Source organism: Mytilus trossulus, chromosome 7 (genome assembly GCF_036588685.1).
Source record: "Mytilus trossulus isolate FHL-02 chromosome 7, PNRI_Mtr1.1.1.hap1, whole genome shotgun sequence".
In the NCBI taxonomy this organism is placed as follows: domain Eukaryota; kingdom Metazoa; phylum Mollusca; class Bivalvia; order Mytilida; family Mytilidae; genus Mytilus; species Mytilus trossulus.
The window spans coordinates 17730128-17753340 of record NC_086379.1 but is presented as its reverse complement, the minus strand read 5'-3'; the positions used below and the strand labels follow the sequence as shown (position 1 = coordinate 17753340).

The window sequence follows — 23213 nt, the reverse complement described above, 5'->3', positions numbered from 1 at the left end:
GTTAAATCGATTTATTTCACGGTATTCATAGCATAGAAGTGTGGCAATCCTTAATGTACAGTTTCCTTGTGATACATAAAATTCGTAGACTAGATTGAACAAATACTACAGACGGTGAGTTTGCCAATGATATAAGGAAACATTAAAATAAAATACTGCTATTATTCATTGTCCTGTAGCAAATGTTGAACGCCAACTTAATACATTGTCGGTAACTACATGTATTGATTGACATAAATGTCTACAAATAATATTACCATTTATCAACATATATGTTTAGCTTTCAGACAGTAGTATTTTATTTCTTAAGACTCTTAAATGACCCTTCAGCATGCTAATGAATAGTGAAAATTTGAGGAAAATATTCTCTGAATTGTATTGAAATACACTTAGAACTGTTTTATACAAGCATCAAAAAGGAGATTAGCAAAATTGATTCTCCAATCTTAAGGTATAAAGCAAAGACAAAATGAATTAATTGAAAGTGCACCTTATTCTTAAAATTGGTTTATTTGAGCTTGTGGAATGTCTCAAATAAACAATATTAATACCGAAAACCTTTTTTCTAGTATTGTGTCAAACTATGAAATATAAAGAACCTATACTTGCAGTGATATAAAATAATAAAATTATACATTCTTACTATTTTATTAACAAGTTTATTTATCAAAGGAATTAGATTTCATGGATTTGTCTAAGTTTTGTAAGCCTTATAAACAATATGTACTAGGCTATCTTAAAACAACTTGTTGTGACATGCCACTTTTTATTGAATGAAGCATTTAGAATTATACTTTCACTGTAAGTTGTCTTGGTTTAATGTGGGGGTTTGCTTTGCTCTGTCGTCTTTCCTTTTTATTTTTATCTTTTTTATAATTAATTTCTATTTTTCCCTTGGTATCTTGTTTCTCTTTTATTTCCTAAAACAAAAACGATTTTCAAAAATATGGATAAATTCATCTGATATAAAAGAAGCTTAGTTTAGCTAAAACTTAAATTGGTGATGAACAGTGTGAAATGGAGTTTGACATGAATGCACATTCAGATGTAAATTAGATATAGCTACATAAGTATCACTTAAGATTCTGTTGTTGACAACGTCATACTGTCTTTAAGTGAGAGAACAACTATTCTATTCCGTTTATTCTGTTTTGAACAAATACTGTAATTTTTGTTCCAGTGATACAGATTACCAAAAGTATGCATTGTAATAACTTTAATCAATGTTTTCATTAAGCAAAGGAAATAGCTTTCAAGGTTACTTCCTAAATTTGCGAGCCTTATAAACAGCAATACATCAAAAAAATTATTGCGAAATGCCACTTCTATTTCATGACTAATCGAGTAATGATATTCATATCTCTGTTTAAACAACTGGGACGTGTGATAAACTTAGTATGAACATTGCACTTCAATGATCATGATTCGAAGCGTTTTCATCAGACGGGTTGTTCATGTCAAGGAGGATGTTCGCTCGTCACAATATGACAGCTGAAGTACATTCTATTTTAATCTCATATACAATCGATTGATCCAGTGTTGCACTATCAATAACTACAAAATAATTTGCAAACAAAATAAAAGAGGAACAAAAGATACCAAAGGGACAGTCAAACTCATAAATCTAAAACAAACTGATAACGCCATGGCTAAAAATGAAAAAGACAAACATAAAAACAATAGTACATGACCTGCAACACAGCATATTAATATTTATATAGTCATTGAGGCTGGCACATTAGTTTATTCATATTTCAATTAACCTAACTACAACATGTATAGGGAAAGTATAAAAGTCCTCTCCACCCCCCCCCCCCCCCCCCCCCTCCCCCCATGTTTTTGTTGTTTATTACAATATAACTACTAGTATGTAGAGCACGTCATCATAACGCATCTAAATAAATGGTAAATCGATGACATATCTTTGTTTTTTTATTTTATAAAACTATATGTAATACCTATAAAAGAAATATTGTTGGCGATAATTATCTTATTTGCATATCAAATGGCTAGTCAACAGTGCTAGAAGCTTAATAAGTATCCTTGAAATGACAAGAACATTGAACTAGAATAAATAGAAAATGACATGAAGCCGATTGTAGTGCATTCAAAACAACTGAAGCATACTAATTGAGCTGTTTGATCTTTCTCATTGCATAAATTTAAATGCAATTGGTGATTCTAAAAACTAAATGTAATATATGAGCTCGATTTTTTGCACCGATTTTTAAGATTTTCATTCTTTCATTTGCGCCAATTTAATTTTTTTCATTTGCGCCGATTTTGTATTTGCTCCTAATTGCATTTTCGGTTTAACACAGGTACATTGTGAGTAAATGCATAGTCAGTAAATAGCCTTTCTGGTTGAAGTGCTAACTGGTGTTGTTAGCAATCATGATTATAAATCGAAAAATATTTTATTGTTGTTATTTGTTTTTTTGTAAAGAAAATGCTAGCTTGGATGCAGATTACTGCGTAAATTGTGTTATATTTATAGCCGTTTACTATTGAACAGTTGCATTTATATTCTAGTTGTTAGAATAAATTGGATATTTTTATATTAAGTTTCAGAACAGTGTATTTTATTAAAATTTAAAAAAAATAAGTTAAATAAAGTTAAAGATATTCAATGAGATTTATTCTAATAAATCTTTAGTTTCATTCTTTTACTTTTTACCTTTTTTCAGAATGTACCAATAATTAAAACTATTTGTTGATAAATTGGAAAAATAGTTCATTTCAAGTGCACATTTTTTCTATTTTTTGTATGAATAAAATCCTGCCAAAAATATATAAAATTTAGAAAGTTTTGCACACTTTCCTTGATTTAATAACAGAATATAATGTTCTTTTGAACATTTACAGGTAAAATAAAAGGTAAAAAATATGACTTTAATTCAGAAATAAACTATAATTGTTAAAACAACAATTCCCTCTATGTTTACATATACATGTAATTAAAAGTGGGCAAACCAGGATGACACCACTTGAAGGTATATTGGTAAAATTTGGTTATAAACATCCACGCTGTTACGTATGTTAAAATGCGAACTCTAGAAATGCCCGCTTTTAATTAAGCCAGAGAAAGAAAAAATGACTATGTTTTTGACAATTACAACAAATATAGAAAAGACGAAATCGCAAGAAGGGAATATATTAGATGTGTTGCTTATACATAATTTGCACGAACAGATTTATGATTTAAATGCATTCCATTTTTATGAATTTTTATGTTGTAAATAGATTTTTAATTCGTTATTTGAGTATACAAAGAGTACATGTATAAGCAGAGTGCTTTTATCTAAGGTTTTTACCTCTTTATTGTAAAGTTTGTGAACATAGTGCGTTTATATTTACTTATCCTGCTCGACTTCCTACTTCCACCTCCCCTTCGTGGGCAGAGGACAACAGTCATATACATATTTTGATTGTTAATTCATATCTTTTGTACAACTGGCTAACGGAAGACATCAATAATGAAAAATGCAAAATAACATTCACCTATAATTTACCTGTAAAAAAAATCGGCCCAAATGAAAGAAAAAATCGGCGAAAATGAAATGCAGATCGACGCAAATGCAAAACACAGATCGATTCAAATCTAGAAAATCGAAGTTGAAAATAAAGCAGACATTTTATAGTAATGTTGTTAAAACAAAGTAATAGTCCAATTATAGGTCTTAATATGTGGATTCATTCTTTTTGTAGGTGCTAATTGCATGGATTGAGGAGTCATCGTATTTTAAAAGATACATGATTTCACGGTTTTACAAAAGTCAGCATACAACCATACGAAAATTTGGGCTTCGTTCGAATATATGTTTCATTTTTTTCCTCGAAAATTAGTACCACATGTAAACGAGTTTTGACGAACTCACATGATGCATGACAAACATATTTCATACTACACCATTGATTCTATATCATAATTTTATGTATACTTAGTTATTATAAGAATAAGAAGATGTGGTAATAGTCACTCATGAGACAACTATCCACTACAGTTCAAATGAAGTGGATGTAAACAATCAATGGCAATCGTATGACCTTCAACTATTATATCATTGTATTTAAAATGTATAATTGTTTGTTTGTATTGCTTGACCCTTATGGGTGTAATTTTGAAATAAATATATATATTATAAAAAAAACACCTACAGAATAGTCCGCTATAAAAGAACCTCATAAGAAATGTATTTTTTACGTAAATTCTCAAAATGAAGACTTGATCGAATGTGAACACTTAAAGGAGAATACAAAAACTTTAACAACAAGATAAGAACATTTCTCGTTTTGTTTATATAGATTAGACCGTTGGTTTTCCCGTTTGAATTGTTTTACACTAGTAATTTTGGGGCCCTTTATTGCTTGTTGTTCGGTGTGAGCCAAGGCTCCGTGTTGAAGGCCGTACTTTAACCTATAATGGTTTAATTTTTAAATTGTTATTTGGATGGAGAGTTGTCTCATTGGCACTCACACCACATCTTCCTATATCTATAAACAATTAAAATCATAAACCATGAAAATACATATACATGTACGACAAATGCAAAGCACACCATAAACTTAAAAAAAGAAGGAGGTCTAGTAAGGTACATTTTTAGTTGTAATGTTTCTTTTACTCCAAAGCTCCGGGTTAAATTTTTAAGAAATCGACAAAAAGACCGAACAGAAGTTCTAAAAACTACAACAAATGTGTTTAAAGTCAGTGTCCCAAGTCAGGAGCCTCTGGCCTTTGTTAGTCTTGTATGATTTTAATTTTTAGTTTCTTGTGTATAATTCGGAGTTTAGTATGACGTCCATTATCACTGTACTATTATGCATATTTTTAGGGGCCAGCTGAAGGACACCTACGGGTGCGGGAATTCTCGCTACATTGAAGACCCATTGGTTGCTTTCGGCTGTTGTCTGCTCTATGGTCAGGTGGTTGTCGCTTTGACATATTCACCATTTCCTTTCTCAATTTGTTTAAAGAACACCAATATGTGTTAGTTTTTACAAATATGAGGTGATTCAGAAAACAAATACGTTACTGTCTTGTCGATACCTAATACATTAATATTAACACATTATAAAGATGTAACAGTTACGTGCTAATGCTCTGAACCTATTTCATTAAATGTGAAAGCTTCTTTTAGTTTTACAAATTGAATCATCACAACATTAAAATAGACCTTGAAGATTCATTTCCGTTGCTCTTAACGACCGTCTTTATCAACCTTTTCTTAGCAAAACATATCCGTCTTTTTATCACCTTTTTCGTAGCAAAACATATTCGTCTTTTCTATTTAACACTTCTTTGCTGGATTATTGTCACATAAAACAAATTATAGAACCTACTTAGATTAGAACTCTACATTTATTAACTTTTCCGTTCATATTTATGACTTTCTTAGTCGAATTCAAGGTTAAATGAAGTATCTTATCACGTGACACAATTCCTCACATTTTAGAAGTCTTCTTGTTTTGAATTCATTTTCCTGCTTCAATTTATAATAACAATTGCAATTTATTAAAAAAATGAAGAGATTATAAACCAAAAAGGACAATCATGATACATATTTGCAAGAGCCAAGCAAGACAATTTCAATGAGTACTTGAAGATTTAGATGAACTTAAACTGCTTATTATAAAATAGAGAACGGAAAGGGAAATACTTCAAAGAGACAACAACCCTACCATGGATCTCCAATGCGGCAAAAAATACCATACCCGAAAGTGGACCTCAACTGTTTGCATGTACAACAAGTTTTACTGAATAGATTTGTAAAAATCAGAGGAAACTGCTTGTAAATAAAAGTAATTAACTCTAACTTGGAAGACAAAAAAATATATAAAGTTTTCGTAAATAAATCTTACAACTTTTCTGTCACATTCGGAATAAAATATTAATGATTTTCAGGAAGGATCGTTGTTTTGTACAGTTTGAACGTAAGTTATAATATTCAGATACATGTATTTCCAAAGCTTTTTAATACAAAAATGCAGGAAAACTTTTTATCCCTTAGAAATTGAAATTGCGCAAGCTTGTTGCAAATCTTTTCAATCGCACATATTTTGCATATCTATCTATTTTGGCATAAAAAAAAACAATATTATAATTTTTTGTCAGTACATGTACTAGCATGCATGACAATTATTTCGAATAAAGTGGCATCTTCATTTTTATATAATTTTCTATCCTTTCATTTTAATTATCGATCAAAATCGGAATATGACATTCATAATCAATTGTGTCGCTTGTCTCCCTATGACCAAACTAGTTTTCTCATTGAACCCGAAACTGTAGCACAAAAAAAACTTGATTTTTAGCTATTATATATTAACAAGAATTCAGCGTTTTATTCTATGAACCAGAATATTTGAGAAGATGAACATGATAATAATCACATTATATTAGATTAAAAATGTCCAAATATTGTTTTTTCTTTATCAAACAATTGCGTACGTACCTACAGCAATATAAGAAGCTACAACGTGCAGACCGGAAATACAAATCTTTCTTATTATACAGGTTCATGTAGTATTTTTTTAGGTCTTATTTCTAAACACATTTTTTTTATATGTAGCTCAATCAATATATGATATGATTTATTCTGGGCATACATTAATAGAAGAATCAATTGTTATGTTGTTTATGATTAATCTTTGACGAAACAGCTGTATATGTAAGCTAAATAATTATATATAATCACTAGTATACTAGTACTAGCTTTACATTAAACTTGTGAAAATAGTACTCATTTCTAATAAATTGGTACGGTTATCACCCTATTATATATTTATCTTGGTTTATAAACTAGATTTAGCAAAACCTATTCTATGACAAAGTCATTTCGGTCAAACTGACAATTCGCTAAATTGATGAGGATCGTTCGGAAAAACCTCAACGTGCTTTGCTTTGACATACAATTGAAGAAAGTCAGTATGTTATATATATATACATGTTTATATAGTGAATTACATTCCAACCAGTTAAGCATTCCCAAACAATACTACAGTATCAATATTAACAGTTTTCTTTCGGCATATGCTATAAAGTGATTTTATCACATGCATGTATTGCAAAGTATAAATTATCACAACTTTATATCCCTCGCTGCTTAAATGAAATTAATGGCCAACCAAAGCATGCACATGAAGAAAGGAAAGTACAAAATTATTACTTCTGCTTTAGAGTCGTGAAATGAGTTTTTAATATTCCTTTCTAGACAGAAATCTTCCAAACAAAACACAGACTATATGACACTTGCTATTAAATTGGATACCGAAGAAAAACAACGATGGACTTAACTCGTAGCATCTAGATGCTATCCGTAGGATTCATTCGTATGCTTCAGTATTTGTTTTTGATGCAACTGTCATACAAACGGATGTTTGGCTAGCTTTAAGACAAGGTTTAATCCGTTATTTTCTACATAAGAAAATGCCGGTACCAAGTCATGAATAGGACAGTTGTCATACAATCGTTGATGTGTTTGAGATTTTGATTTTGCCATTTGATTAGGGACATTCCGTTTTAAATTCCTCTGAGTTCAGTAACTGTACCTTCTAAATCTACTTGTGTGATCAATCTAATTAAAATCAGAGATCAATATTTTCTAATTAAAATATTGATCTCTGATTACGTTATACTACATATGAGCTAATTAAAATATTGATCTCTGATTACATATGAGCTCATATGTAGTATAACGTAATCAGAGATCAACATTTCCATTAGATTCCTTTTGAGATTTAATCATCTATAGTCTATTTGACAATTCCCGTATTTGACCCTGTAATTAGATATCCCTCTTTCAGTTGTCTCCCTTAAAGGGGACATTTATTTTCATTTATAACGGAGAGCTAGCAGAACGAGCAAATTTACCTGTGCGTAATGTGAGTAATCTTTAAGGTTTTAAAAACTTTTAATTACATTAATTTGTTGTTAATCTATAGCTATAAATACTTTTGACATCAGAAATTATTTTTTATGGAAAATTAGTTAAGCCGCCGATACAGCATTTTCAATTCATCAAGCTTTGCATTAACAACTGCCAATTTTGTCCGGTATGGAACCAGTCTACGACTGACAAAGGGAAGTAATTTGTTTAAAAAGTGTGTAATAACAGAATCAAATCGGTAATTGGCAAATGGACTATAATGATTATACACTACTGTTGCTTAAATTTAATATGATTATAAGAATTGTACAGTACTGATAAGAAAAGCTTTAAATATATGACTCTTTTTTATGCTAGCATCTTGATTACTGTCTAAGATATGAACGTGATGCTTTTAAGACTTAATAATACCACATAGTTGTTATTGATCGCAAGAATTTTAAACGTATCAGCCTTAATTAGCATTTTCTTTCATGCATGTGGTTGACGTGGCAGGAAAATCAAATTAGCTTTCAACCAATGTTTTATGGTAGTGTGGGGTTTGATTGTTCGATATCATCTCGAACAACCCAAAAGTCCCTAAAAGCATAGCATAATTTGCCGCTTCGATTTAAAGTACGGGACATTCAGGAGTTAGAACAAAGACTAGACTAAGTACTTTCTGTCAGTCAAAACGATAAATAAGCACTAAATTCATATACATATAATTACATTTTTATGCAAAAACCAAGAAATTCAAGTTCAATCAAGATTTGTATACGGTTTCCTATGCATTGTTGTAAGGTTGTCATGGAAAGTGCGTTCAGTCAAACATGTTAAATGTTATTGAAAAATAAAACATAATTTTGGAATTATACCTCGTAAATGTTGTCTGCCAATCAAATCTTAAATGTAATGTTTTATTGCTAAATAAATGCCTATGTTAGTGCTTACAAATAAATAGGATTCAAGCTCGTTATCATCAAACGATTTTGCTATTTCCCTCAAACATCAGCATATTTTCAGACAGAATGACATGGGTATAATTCACGTGTCTAGCTTTTGATTTTCTGTTTTTGTATTTGTGAATCGTTCAATTTAAATACTCCTTTCATGACTCAAAACTCATTTGGAATTTCCCAGACGCTTGTTGTTTGAATACTGATTTAGAAGTGGTCATTAAAAATGATTCGTTTTCTAGAATAGAGAAACCATAAGAGAATGACAAATCTGTTATCAGTCTTATAGAATAGAGAAACCATAAGGGAATAACAAATCTGTAATCAGTCTATCTAATACATTTTACCAAAGCAATCAAAGATCGTTGAAATGAATAAAGATAAGAAGAAAACGCGTCATGTTAGCTACACAAACAATATAATTTACTAATACTTGAATTTACAACAAAAGTGTTCCATATGTAGGTTTTGTTCCTTATTTTGGTTTAAGAATACAACATATCGTGCCTGCTATAACATGAAGTATATCTTTGACTGTATAGGTTGCAATGCTGCCAATATGTTGAATTAAGCTTTTCCAATTGATTTCTACAGTATGTTCTGATTTTGTTGTATTACACCACTATCTCAGGGTATGGTTTGAATGCTCACAAACATGTTTTCTGATTGAGTTAAGCCATTACAATTGGTATTTTATAGTGTGTCTTTCAATGTTGTGATATTGCACTATTGTTTCAGATAAGGAAGAAGGTTTGGTACCATTTTGGTAAAACATTTAATCGCGTTGCTATTTTTTGCACATGTGGTTAGTCAGGAATCTGATATTCAGTAGTTGTCGTAAGTTGATGTGGTTCATAGGTGTTTCTCGTTTCTATTTTTTTATATAGATTAGGCCGTTGGTTTCCCATTCGAATAGTTTTACACTTTTATTTTTTTGGGGCTCTTAATAGCTTGTTGTTCGGTGTGTGTCAATGCTTCGTGTTGAAGACCGTACTTTGACCTATAATGACTTAATTTTATAAAGTGTGACCTGGATGGAGAGTTGTATCATTGGCACAAATACCACATCTTTCTACATCTAATTAATCCCGTCACATTGTTGTTATATGTCTGTTACGTTATTCAGGGAACATATGTTTTTCATTTTTGCTGTCTTTTTAATTAGATTTGTGTTAAATGTTTTATAACAATTCCCTTTCTTGTGTTTGATTTTTTTCAAATTTTTCTAATGGAATAGCTGACTATTATACGATATGAGTTTATATGTGCAGGATAGTTCTTTTGTTGGCAGTCATCCCACATCTCCTTATTTTTATCGAAATTTTGTTGAGTTTATAAACTCACGTGCTTTACATGCACCGGTATCACTGCAAAGAGTTTTACCTTTCTAGCTCACAAATTCAGATACATTGAAGCACGCAAAGGTGAAGACATGCCCGAATTCTTCAGACTGTTAACAATCAACGAAAACTAGTACCACATGATAATGTGAGGATTTATTGTGAGGCATTCAACAATGAGCCAGAGCATTTATCCATACAGCATATATTGTGCTATAAAAAGTATCGACATGGAAAATGTAAATTAATACTAGCGAGAAAAACTAATGGCATTTAATCTTTAAACAAATTGCAATGGAAGAAAAACAAATATGACATACAGCAACAAACAACAACAATGTGGCGCGGCAAAACATGCTTGAGGGCACCCAAGCCTCAACGTAGTCTGGGGCAGTTGGACAATAGCAGAGCATAAACATCAGCTATAAAATTGTTTCAAAGGGAATTTACTCATCAGGTCTATTCAAAGCAAAATATCAACTAAAGCAATAAATTTAAAGACACGAAGTATTGGTCTGAGAGTACTCACAGTTACTGAAAGCTTGTTCAAAGCCAAGTACAAATACTACAAAAACCATGTAGCTACTATTCAAATTGAATCAGCAAACTTCCAAGATTATATTGATTTAGTATAAAGAATACTTAGTCATTAACAGAAGGACAGGTGTATAGTATTAGTGCATGATTACAGCATAACCGTTTTACCTGATGGCAAATTATACATCTTCAAACACTTAGTTCGATTCTCTGTGTAACGGCTTGTCTTTAAGTATCTACGTCATAGTATTATCATGAACATGAAATTTATCTTGTTATCAGTGATTTTGTAATTTTAATATGATTGTGACATAAACATTCAAATCATTGTGAGCACAACTTCAGGCGGCTATACCATAAATATGTGTCTAGACACCATACGTCAATAACGTTAACCTTATATACACTGGATGGAATTCTGCTGGAATAGCTTATGTGACGTTATATTGCACAAAAGAAGTACAACAGCCCAATGTTCAGTCATCAATAATGCTTGTAATGTGCTTCCTGTGTTTGTTTGTTTTTGTTTTAGGGCATCCTAAATAATTGTAAACGCCTATTGAATGTATAAGAACACGAAGATGTGGTAATAGACAACTCTCTATTCTAGTCTAAGTGTGTAAAAGGTGCCAATTCATAGGTCAAATTACGGCCTTCAAAACGGAGCATTGGCTCACACCGAACAACAAGCTATTATAATATAAAGGACCCAACATGACTTGTTCAACTATTCAAACAGGAAAAACAACAGCATCTATAATACTAAAATTACGAGGTCCAATTTGTCAGCCGTCATCACGTAAAAACGACGAACCAAAGAATTCAACTTTATATATAACTAATATAGTACAAAGGTGTAGATTAAAAATTACACCACTCCAGGCCCTTTTGTTTTCCACGTAATTAATATTGCCAATAATTAAGAAGTTCCGGGTCGAGTCCGATACCGATACCAATAGTATATTCACCTGTTACCTATTACCTTATCTGTACGTTCCGCATCTGACAGGCGCACCAACAAACGGTGTATTCATGATTAATATGCTATACACACGGGTCATAATCACAGGGTTGACACTACTAAATTGTCAAATTGTTACCTATTGTAGTATTTAAATCAGTAAGACTTTCTAAGATAACAATACGAATACTAAAAATCTTGACTAAAAATAAGGCGTATAGGTACAGTTTTCAATGTCGTAAAACAGCGAATCAAAGAATTCAATTTTATTTATAACTAATATAAGACAATGCTGTTGATTAAAAAATACTCCATTCCAGGACCTTTTGTTTTCCAAATAATTAATATTACCAATAATTGATAAGTTCCAGTTCGACGGGTTCAAACAGAAAGATGTGAAAGCAGAGAAAAGTGTGTATCTTATAATCGGCATGACTTTATCAGATGACAATACTTATTCTAAAATAAGGCTTGCGCATAGTTATATACTTTAATTCAGTCACGGACCCGCGATATCACGGGTGTGTTCTAGAACCAAATCAACAGTTACACACAACAACCACTGAACAACAAGTTCCTAACATAGGAATAGTGCAAGTAAATGCAGCGGGTTTCAACGTTCTAAGTCGCGCCAACATTCACCCTGACCTGAAACAGTGGTGTAACATTACGCAATTGAAAGACAAACTATAAATATAGGTCTGTTAATTTTGTTGTTGCCAAATTAACGAGTTACGATGTACTGATTAGCATGTAAAATAACCATTTAAATGTTCGACTGATTGGTTGATTAATTGATGCTTTACGCCACTATAGTATAAGTACTATAAGCGATATCGTGACGATCAGTTTGTAGGCCGGTGTGCCCGAAAGGACCACCGACCCTTTGCAGGTAATCTGACAATCCTTGATTGTCAATTAAGACTGGAATGGTGAAAGCGTGATTTTAATTACTTCTACCACTCGGCTTAGAGACACAGGCACTTGACTCAGAAAAAAGATATCATACATACCATATATATATAAGTTAAATATAATTTGAAGAATTTTATATCTGTTCCAGACCATATGAGTATTTGGACCGTACGCGTACGGTCCGGACCGTATACGAATACTCGTACGGTCCGACCATACGCGTACGGTCGGACCGTACGAGTATTCGCGTACGGCCCAGCTGATGTTTTGGGATCATATGGGTTTTTAAACAAATATTTATCAAAATCATTTTTTTTTAGTTTAATACATATATACCATATATATATAAATTAAATATAATTTGAAGAAATGTATATCTGTTCCAGACCATATGAGTATTTGGACCGTACTCGTACGGTCCGGACCGTATACGAATACTCGTACGGTCCGACCATACGCGTACGGTCGGACCGTAAGAGTATTCGCGTACGGCCCAGCTGATGTTTTGGGATCATATGGGTTTTTAAACAAATATTTATTAAAATCATTTTTTTTTAGTTTAATACATATATACCATATATATATAAATTAAATATAATTTGAAGAAATGTATATCTGTTCCAGACCATATGAGTATTTGGACCGTACTCGTACGGTCCGGACCGTATACGAATACTCGTACGGTCCGACCATACGCGTACGGTCGGACCGTAAGAGTATTCGCGTACGGCCCAGCTGATGTTTTGGGATCATATGGGTTTTTAAACAAATATTTATTAAAATCATTTTTTTTAGTTACACAAATTGTTTTTATTACATGTATGAGGATAAAATGATTAAGCGAACAATTGAAATTAAATATGTGTTTATTTGTACATTTGTATATACGTGAAATATATTTTGGTACTCAAGGTGACAATGACTTACACAAAGAATTAACGTCATATTTTTTTTTTCAGTAACATAATTTGTTCATGCACGTTGCTTTACATTTACTTTTTTTTGTAAAGTTCTTTAGTTCTAAAACGATTCTCCTCCCAGTCTAAGTTCACTTTCGATAACTTTAATTTCAATCAGCATACTTGGCTTCAATTTATGAATTACTGAAATGCTAAAAACAGGAAATTAACAGATTAAATCAACGTGATTTTTTTAATCGTTTTAACATTATTTTGTTTTATTTCAATTACTATTGAACTTATTACATTAATTTGAGATATAAGTAATGTTGATCAGTTATATACTGATAAACGTGACCAACTTCTTAATATTAGTCAGACCCGACCGTATGCGTATTTTGAAAATATACGCATACGGTCCAGTGTGGACAGTTGTCTCATTGGCAATCATATCACATCTTCTTTTTTATATCAACTGTGTAGATATGTTCCAGACCGTATGCGTACGGTCCAAATACTCATACGGTCTGGAACATATCTACACAGTTGATATAAAAAAGTAGATGTGATATGATTGCCAATGAGACAACTGTCCACACTAGACCAAAATGACACAGACATTATCAACTGTAGGTCACCGTACGGCCTTCAACAATGAGCAAAGTCCATACCGCATAGTTGGTCCCCCTAACAGCAAAAGAGCTGATTCTTTAATTGTATCTGCAGTTAATTTTTATGCTTATAAATTCAAGAAGAAGAAATTCTGATGCATCTATACCAGATCGATATTTATTACAAAATAATTTGTAAATTTGACATTTACTTACGCATTACAGCTTTCCAAGAAAAGTTTAGTGTGATTTGATGGTAATCTAATATACGCCGATAATCAAACCCCAGGGGTCATTGTGAAAGGTCATAACTTGAAACGATCAGATTCTTATTGTTCAATATGTCGTGGGCTGGTGGATTTCCAGATACCAGTTGAGGAAACAACAAAATGTTTTAATATAATTAATTTTCAAAAGTTCTTAGAGATGGTGACGAAAGAAAGGGCAATACTAAAATGTCAGCAAGGACCCGTGGCGTTATGAATGATTGAGGTAAATAAAATGTACAAATGGTAATACTTTTACATTAAAACTCGAGGCACGACGGCTGATAAGACAACTGTATAATCAAAGATCACAAGTCATGATAAGGATGTAAATTCTTAAAACACTCCTTCTTTCACCAGGTGATACAAGCTGACGTTCAATAAGAATCCAGTTCGTGTCAGTACTATGTGCAAGACTGTAGCCATGTAAATTTGTGGAAATAAAATATTGATAAGCTTAACCAAAGACATGCACTGTGCTTATTTTTATTATGTTAAGAGATTCACAAAATACTTCAATAGACTGTGTACAACAAATACATGTTTATTGCGATCTCATAAACATGTTTAACCCCGCAGCATTTTTGCGCCTGTCCCAAGTCAGGAGCCTCTGGCCTTTGTTAGTCTTGTATTATTTTAATTCTAGTTTCTTATGTACAATTTGGAAATTGGTATGGCGTTCATTATCACTGAACTAGTATATATTTGTTTAGGGGCCAGCTGAAGGACGCCTCTGGGTGCGGGAATTTCTCGCTTCATTGAAGACCTGTTGGTGACTTCTGCTGTTGTCCCTGGTTGTTGTCTCTTTGACACATGCCCCATTTCTATTCTCAATTTTATAATTTGTACATCATTACAATTTGAACACAATTTTTATATCACAATGATATGTCAAATAACGTAAAATTCAGCACCCTCTGTCTACTATGTATCGTTTTCCGTTAATGGAGTGATCGTATTCAGGGTTGGATTATTTGAATTATAAAAATGAACATTTTTTTCCCCCGATGAATCATACACATTTTTACAGAAATGGCAGAGACATATGAATATTAATGTTTTATAATGGATTTCCCCTGAATAATGAATAACTAGTTTTGAAATAAGAATCATATTGCTATTAAAGCTTCCGGTATCTATAATGAATCTGACACTGACATATATGTGCTTTTATTTAATAGTCAGAATGCAATTTACAGTTAATGAAATTGACATATTTAAATTACCCATAATTCAAATCGATTGCCTCCGAAATGGTATCAAACGTACATAATACTGTTATGCATATTAAAATTATTATATTGATTGCATTGTTTCGACTAATGTTTGGTAAACAAGCATCTAGCATGCAAAAACAGCCATGTTTTACCAAGGACAAATCTTAAATCTATAAAAGCCATCACCATTAATTTACCTTAGGACTCGACTTACTGTAATGGTAACGTCGATATATAACGACATTACAAACAATGGAATGTATTAGTCAAGCCACAAATCAGACAAAGGCTAATTCTCTTTGATATAGTTAAAAAAAAGAATATGTATAAAACGAGACACCCTACACCTCAAAGTTTATATTTACAATAGAATGTATTTGTCAAGCCACAGACAATGGCTAATTTTCTTTGATATATTTAAAAAGCTGATGCCGTATAAAACGAGAAACCCTATAAAAGTATACATTTATTTGTGTAAGGGAATAATGATGCCATAGATGGTTTTCTATGATATTCTATATATAATGATCATATTTATACAAAATTAACGTCTAATATACAACGTAGACTATTATTGCAGAATAAATTTATGCATATTAACATATAAGTTGCATTGTTTTGAGGAAAGAATGTATGGTGAATAAGCAAACATAGAAAATCAATCAAGGAAAAAGTGGGGTTATATGAATTTATACTGTTTTTACAAATCTTAAATCTTATATTTCTTTTAAAGTCTAAATCGTCAACAATTTTTCATAAATTTATGATACATGATTTTCAGAATATTTCGCCCGTATAGCTAAAGGGATATAGGTCAACATTTTTAATTGTTGAAAGAAAAATGCATGATCATTGATGTGGCTTACATCAGGACCTCAGTAAAAACAATTTTCCAACTGCAACAGCATTTAAGAAGCGAAACCTTGATTTGTTTTAGAACTCAAAAAATTGATTTGAAAAAATCTTTATTAGAATTAGATAAACTAAATTTGATTTTCTTCGTGTCAAAAACATTACGTAAACATTTTTTTATCAACACTTTCACTCTTTTGCTTTTTTTGATTTTGATTAAGAGTCCGATACATAAATCAGGCCTTTCTAATGCTTATCATTCGCTTCTGAGTATAATATTAGGTATAACCTACATGTACAAGGTCATATTTTAAAATACTGGTCGATTATACGCTTTTAGCAGTTTATAGAATTTTATCAGAATTTAATTAAAACCACATCATTGCAAACATTAAATAATCTTTGCCATCAGGTATAAAAACTGTCTGATATTTGGACAGTGAAATTAAAAGCTTTCAAATGAAAAAGTAATGTATATTAAATTAATATGTATTAAAGAGCATTACATGTTGTAGTCTACAAATATATAACTTGAAAGCCGTGTTGGAATTCTGTTTTGCAGTAGTGTGCTAAACTTTACAGAGGGGTTATAGGTCGTTTAAACATTTGATGCGAATAAATGCATGCTTTGGGTATTTCTGGTTTTTGCAGTTTCTCAGCCAAACACTTTAATTTATGATTCATGATTTATGTCAAATATGGTGGCTCAGAGCTCAGAGAATATTTTGTTAAGGCAAATTTACTCAATATGACGCTTTCTTTCAGAGTTAAATTTAAGCATTGTATGTATGATATATAAAAAAAGAAGATGTGGTATGATTGCCAATGAGACAACTGTCCACGAGAGACTAAATGACTCTGAAATTAACAACTTTAGGTCACCGTACTGCCTTTAACAATGAGCAATGCTTATATCTTGTAGTCAGCTATAAAAGAGCCCGACTTGAAATGACAATGTAAAACAATTCAGACAAGAAAACTAACGGCCTAATTTATGTCAAAAAAGGAACGAAAAACAAATATGATTTACAGGCTCCTGACTTAAAACAGGCACAAATATACATAATTTCTCGTTACATTGAAGACCTGTTGGTGACCTTCTGCTGTTGTTTTTTCAATGGTCGGGTTGTTGTCTCTTTGATACATTCCCCATTTCCATTCTCAATTTTATAATGTGGCGGGGTGAAACATGTTAGCGGGATCCCAACCTTCCCCCTAACACCAGCATGTCTGTCTAGAAGAAATATGATGCATTCTGTTAAGAATAATTAGTATTGGAAGAGATACCAGCATACCTTAATTGCGGATTTTAGAGTGCCAAATAAAAATGAAAATAATCTGGTACTATATACGTGACCGTCAAATCCAAGTGATGTCGATAATTTCAAACACTGCTCTAAAAAATAACAGTTAACATAAAAAATTGATATATACCTTAAATGTTCATTGCAATTCAACACTACTGTTGTTAATTTTCCCTATTGTTTACCACGGACTTGATGTTATACATCATTGAATCAATAGTAAAGATGCATGTCATTTCATATTCATATTTAAAAATGTACACACCAAAGTCCACAACAAGTATGTAATATTTGCCACTGAACGTAAAGAAGCAACTTCATTATTGCTATCTATGATACATTGTAAAATATAGATCATATTAGAGTTTGAATATATATCATTTGCTAAAACATCTGATCGTGAATGGACAGTAGCCTTTGCACAAGGGTCTGGATGGGGTCCTCCGATTCTGTATCCCCTTTTTAGCCATTTCTCTATTCTTTATACCTTTTGGCCACAATTCTATATTCCTTATATTTTAAACCCTTTTATTCTCTATTCTTTTTTTGTGGTCTTTTATTCTCTCTCTTCTTATTTGTTTTGCCCTTTATTCTGTCCTTTATGTTCATTATTCTCTTTTCTGTTAACCCACCAACATCCTTTTATATTTATTTGTATAACCGTGATAGATACATAGACAATAACTGTTTAGTGTCTTTAAATATCAGCTGTATTTGTACGAGGCTAGGAAACAAGGTGTATGCGAGCTTTTAGCGAGCTATTACACCTGTTTCGAGCCGAGTACAAATACAGCTGATATTTAAAGACACTAAACAGTTATTGTCTTTATCCTGCAATTAATTCTGTATATTACTTGTGTTTTGGAAGACACAAAAACACATGTTTTGCATTTAATTTCGATTTAAAAATTCCTTGAGGCCCGTGTAGTAATACGATACAGTAATCACACATTCAGCTGAAGACGGGTTCGCAAGAAAAGAATCTCGAATGGTCAACAATAATACATCGCTCAAGGTGAATTATCATCTACTCTAACGTAACAACTAATTTCAACAGTAAAAACAAATAACAAAACATTTTCCAATTTGAAACAGGAGTGTACGAGTTGTCCTACGTTTCAGACTCGACATTCACTAAACATGCATGCTGAAATTGACATGGTCTCACATGGTTGTTTTTGTTACACAATCATACACATTCAAGTTTTGAAATCGATAGTTGTCATTGTAAAAAAGACTGCTGTTCATGTGTGTATGTAATCAGAAAATTGGTGTGATTCTTATTGCTCTAAATAAATGTTGGAAACAAACAGAATCGTTAATTCGCAATTGATACGTCATTGGAATGCGATTGCAATACACATTCTGAGGTCAAGCAGGTTCATACAATACTCAGTCCGGCAGTAGGCGGAGCTTTAAAGCGATATCTGTATAGTATACAGATACAGCATAGCGATATCTGTAGGGCTGTATCTGTATAGTAGAACACCCAATTGCAGGATAAATGTAGTTAGTTGTTTGACATTTGACCTATAATCAGCAGTGTTGGCAAATCATTGGCAATATTCACCTTTATATGGATGAAAAGATTAAAGAAACATTTTTATAACAAACATTGACTTAAAGGAACAATCAGTAAATAAATATATACTTGTCATTTTAATTACCAATGCAATCGTAGTTATCAAAGAACAGTTTAAACCTGCTGTATTGTTTCTTTTAAACAATGATTATGAGAACATGCGGGCGCTCTATTCTTATTTTCAACATTAATTATTCGTAGTTTATAGATGAACATGTCGCTGCTATATCATTATTTTCAACAATAATTATTATTAGTTTATAGATATAAGAAGATGTGGTATGAGTGCAAATGAGACAACTCTCCATCCTCAATTAGCTGAAAGTCTAATTCACTAAAAAAATTGGTGAGTCAGTCCTTGACTTCTGTGCATGTGGCTAGCTTTAGTCCTTACACATGTCATGTGACCATCAATCTCATTAGGTCATTTTCTTGATTACCAGCAAACTATTAAGGGACCATAAGATGAAATTTAATCCGAAACCAATAAATTGTCACGCATACGTCAGATCATATTATTATAATCAATTTCGAAATATTAACATTTAGAACGTGCATGTTTCACTTATTTAGCAAATTATAAAAAAAAAATCAAGTTCATCCCTTCTTTGTAGTTATAGTGTTGATCGTCTTTAAACACGTAAACTGGTGAATTTATTAATTTGTCAGTATGTACAATGCATCAGCAATGTATTAATACACAGACTGACTGATTTTCAATATCGGTAACCTCGTTTTGGACCTTTCCCCATCACTGCCTTCAATTCATAATGCCAAAGTGGTTATTTGTATTATCAAGGGACTGGTTTGTCCTGAAACCAGACAATCATTAAATATAAATCTGTCACGCAGGGACAAAACAATTGTCTCAAACAAGAGTTGAACAACGTGTGGCATGGTGATTATTACTATTTGAATTATATAGCGTTCATTTGCATAATATTGCCATTTTGTTAACGTCAATTTTTCAAAAGACAGATTACAGAACTTGCATTGCATGTTGAAGACAATCAACAAATTCACCTTCTAGATCATTAATTTGAATATATTCATCAACAATTCTCACGTTTTGGATTTCAAAATTTTACATTTAGATACTTATATACTATGGCTACCAGGGAAATCCAACTCGAAAGGAATCGATCGCCATAATGGCATAAATAACTCATTTACTGTGATCACAATCCTCTCGCTCTTAAGTTGTGAGTAAGTAAACCGTTCGTGCCCAAGAGTAGTTGACTCCAGCCATATATGATTACAAGGTGTGCCAGTTTTTTAGCAGAAGTGCAGTGGTTCTCTATGAGTATGCTGATTTGCTCTAACAATCAACAAAATATGGCCGCAATGATAGTAGACAAGGTAACTCAGAACTATGTTAAACACCACAAAAAAAAATGTTAAAAAAAAAAGAAACCATTGCAAAAAGTAAAAAGACAGTTTGACATATGCAGTGAACTCTTTGCAGAAAATTAAGGACTGTGCAGCACGAATATGCACCAATACATCGTTGAAATATCAAACTTAAGATTACTTTGTTTCAAGGGCATAATTTAAAGCTACAATAATTACAAAATTCATAGCTGTTTATGGATTCCGAAAGTGACTGCAAAATAAGAAGAAGCAAGATTCACATATCTTTGTCATTGCTTTTCAGACAATAATTGGCAATCAGATACTACAAAAAACCAGGATTCCAACAAATCAAGCTTCATAATTTCTTTCCTTTAATTTCCTGAAGCATTTTGTCACTTTCGTCGAAGGAATCAATTCTTTCTTGCGAGCAACAGAACTTTTCAGATTGTGTCTAACGTATTAAGTATAGAAGTGCTTTTCCTCGCTGACAAACTCATTAGGAAAGATGTTAATTGCACTTGTTGAAACTGGTGACATCTGGGATAGTTTAGGCGCCGATTGTAATTTCCATCAATATTTTCTTGTTAAATCCGTAGCTATATTATTATACATTTATCATTAATCTATAAACCTTGAATAATGTCTGTCTCACTTTGTAACATACTTAAAATAAAATTGATAATCAAAAGTCATACATATTAGGAATTCCGGAGCTGTAGTTTGGAGAGGTACGAATAATTGGGGCTTTCAGTCGAGTTTGCCTAAAATGTTGCCCAAATTTTTATATGTGGTTAACAGTTAGGTGATTGACGACTACTTAATGTTCCGTAGCAAATAGTACACTCCTGAAGGGATTTTCTTTTTCAACCTTTAAACAAGAATGGCACATTGATCCTCCTCCTCTTTTTTAAACTTGCTAGTTCACAAGAAGCAATGGCACATTTTAGTGACTCCGAGTTGACCTGCCCTTGACCTTACTTCTGACCGACCTTCACGCAGATAATGAATTGCAAAAACAAAAATCCTGAAGTTTTCAGCTTGACCTGGTCGTAGTTTGAACCATAGATAAGTTAATGTGTCCGCTACAGAGATGGCATAAAATCCATAGCTAGATTTATTATATTGTTCCATTAAGCAAAATACAGTAATGAATGTAAAAAATGCAACCGACAAGTATCTATGAATGTGTAGGATTTATTTGGCATTGCATGTATATTATCTAAGTATAAAGGGTATAATATCTTACCTTTACCCCCCTCCCCACAACCACCACCACCACCACTCGCTCATTCCTCGTTTAAAAAGAAAAGCCAGCTTCGCTAGTAGGTGATTACATATTTTTATCACATTATTTGGACACCATTAATTTAGGCTCATTGACTTTTATGAAGAAAAAAAATAAATATTACAATAGTTTTCAGGGAAATATAATAACAAAATGTTCGCGATAAATAAAACGATGCGAAAGCTGCTCATTTGCAATAAAAATGCACATGACTGTGCAGCATTGCATATGAAATTTACTACAATTGTAAAGACTATTATACTTACATTTTCCGTTTTTATCCATACATTAATAGAGTCAACAGGTTCTTGTCAACAATTACACACTACTATGATCACCGCTTTGACAGTCCGCAATCCGGTAAATTACAAATCTCTTCTTATTTTGAATACAAACATAGCCCGTGGATGTGTATTGATTTTGAGTAGAGAAAGCTGTCGATGTTAGTTTCATCAACCGTAAAACAGTTAGGATTTCACAGGACAGATGTATATTTCATTTCATTGAATATTGATTTAAAAGTAAATAAAAAATAATATCATTTTTCTGTAATGATATTAAAGATCAATAATTCATATATGGTTTTGTTATACATGATACTGGACGTTTAATTGGAATATAGTCAATACTGATATTTGATACGGTGTATCAATAACTGAATTTTTAATTCTTAATGATAAAAACAATGGCATTCTGCTGGTTGATTAGAAGTAGCAATACATGGGTTATTTTTTGCCATTTTATTCAATAATTTCAAGCGCATGTTTCAGGGGAAATAACATACTTATAAGGGCAAGTGATAGCGGCAGAATTTGTTTACACAACAGTTGTAAAAATCCCGGAGTACGCCAAGGGACGTGGATCACAGCATTAAAATGAACATTTGAAATTTTCAAATGTGTATAGTTTTGTTCTCTAGAGAGTTATATCAATCAAATGATTATAAAATTCATCTAATTACATTCTTTCTCATGTTTCTGGTAATATAGCCAAACTAAAAGGAAATACTACAAAATATTCTAATATGACGTGCTTCTTTCGCTTTGTGAATAAAACCCTTGCTATAAATCCAATAAAAATCGTTTGCTCATGCGTATATTGACTACTGCAGAATAAGAATCTTAGCAAATTAGATTCCATTAACTTAAAATACTTCCAAAGTCTTAAATGGTGCACATATTGTTACTAATTCATTTATTGTGACTGTAATGTGTTGCAATTAAAAATTGACATATTTGATCTAGATACACGTACGACAACCGTTCTT

The 23213-nt window shown here is 32.0% G+C and overlaps 1 protein-coding gene across 3 annotated transcripts in view; it reads right to left on the bottom strand.

Annotated features, from left to right (window-relative positions):
• LOC134724739 (BAI1-associated protein 3-like) overlaps positions 1–22446 on the bottom strand; it is a 136892-nt gene extending 114446 nt beyond the window's left edge. For 2 of the 3 annotated variants that reach the window (XM_063587943.1, XM_063587946.1), the window contains exon 1: positions 22213–22446. The gene's annotated coding sequence lies outside the window, so the exon portion shown is untranslated. Of the gene's footprint in view, positions 1–10693; positions 10764–22212 lie in introns of those variants that run through there. The other variant, XM_063587944.1, reaches the window with a different exon arrangement.
• Positions 22447–23213: the final 767 nt, after the last annotated feature.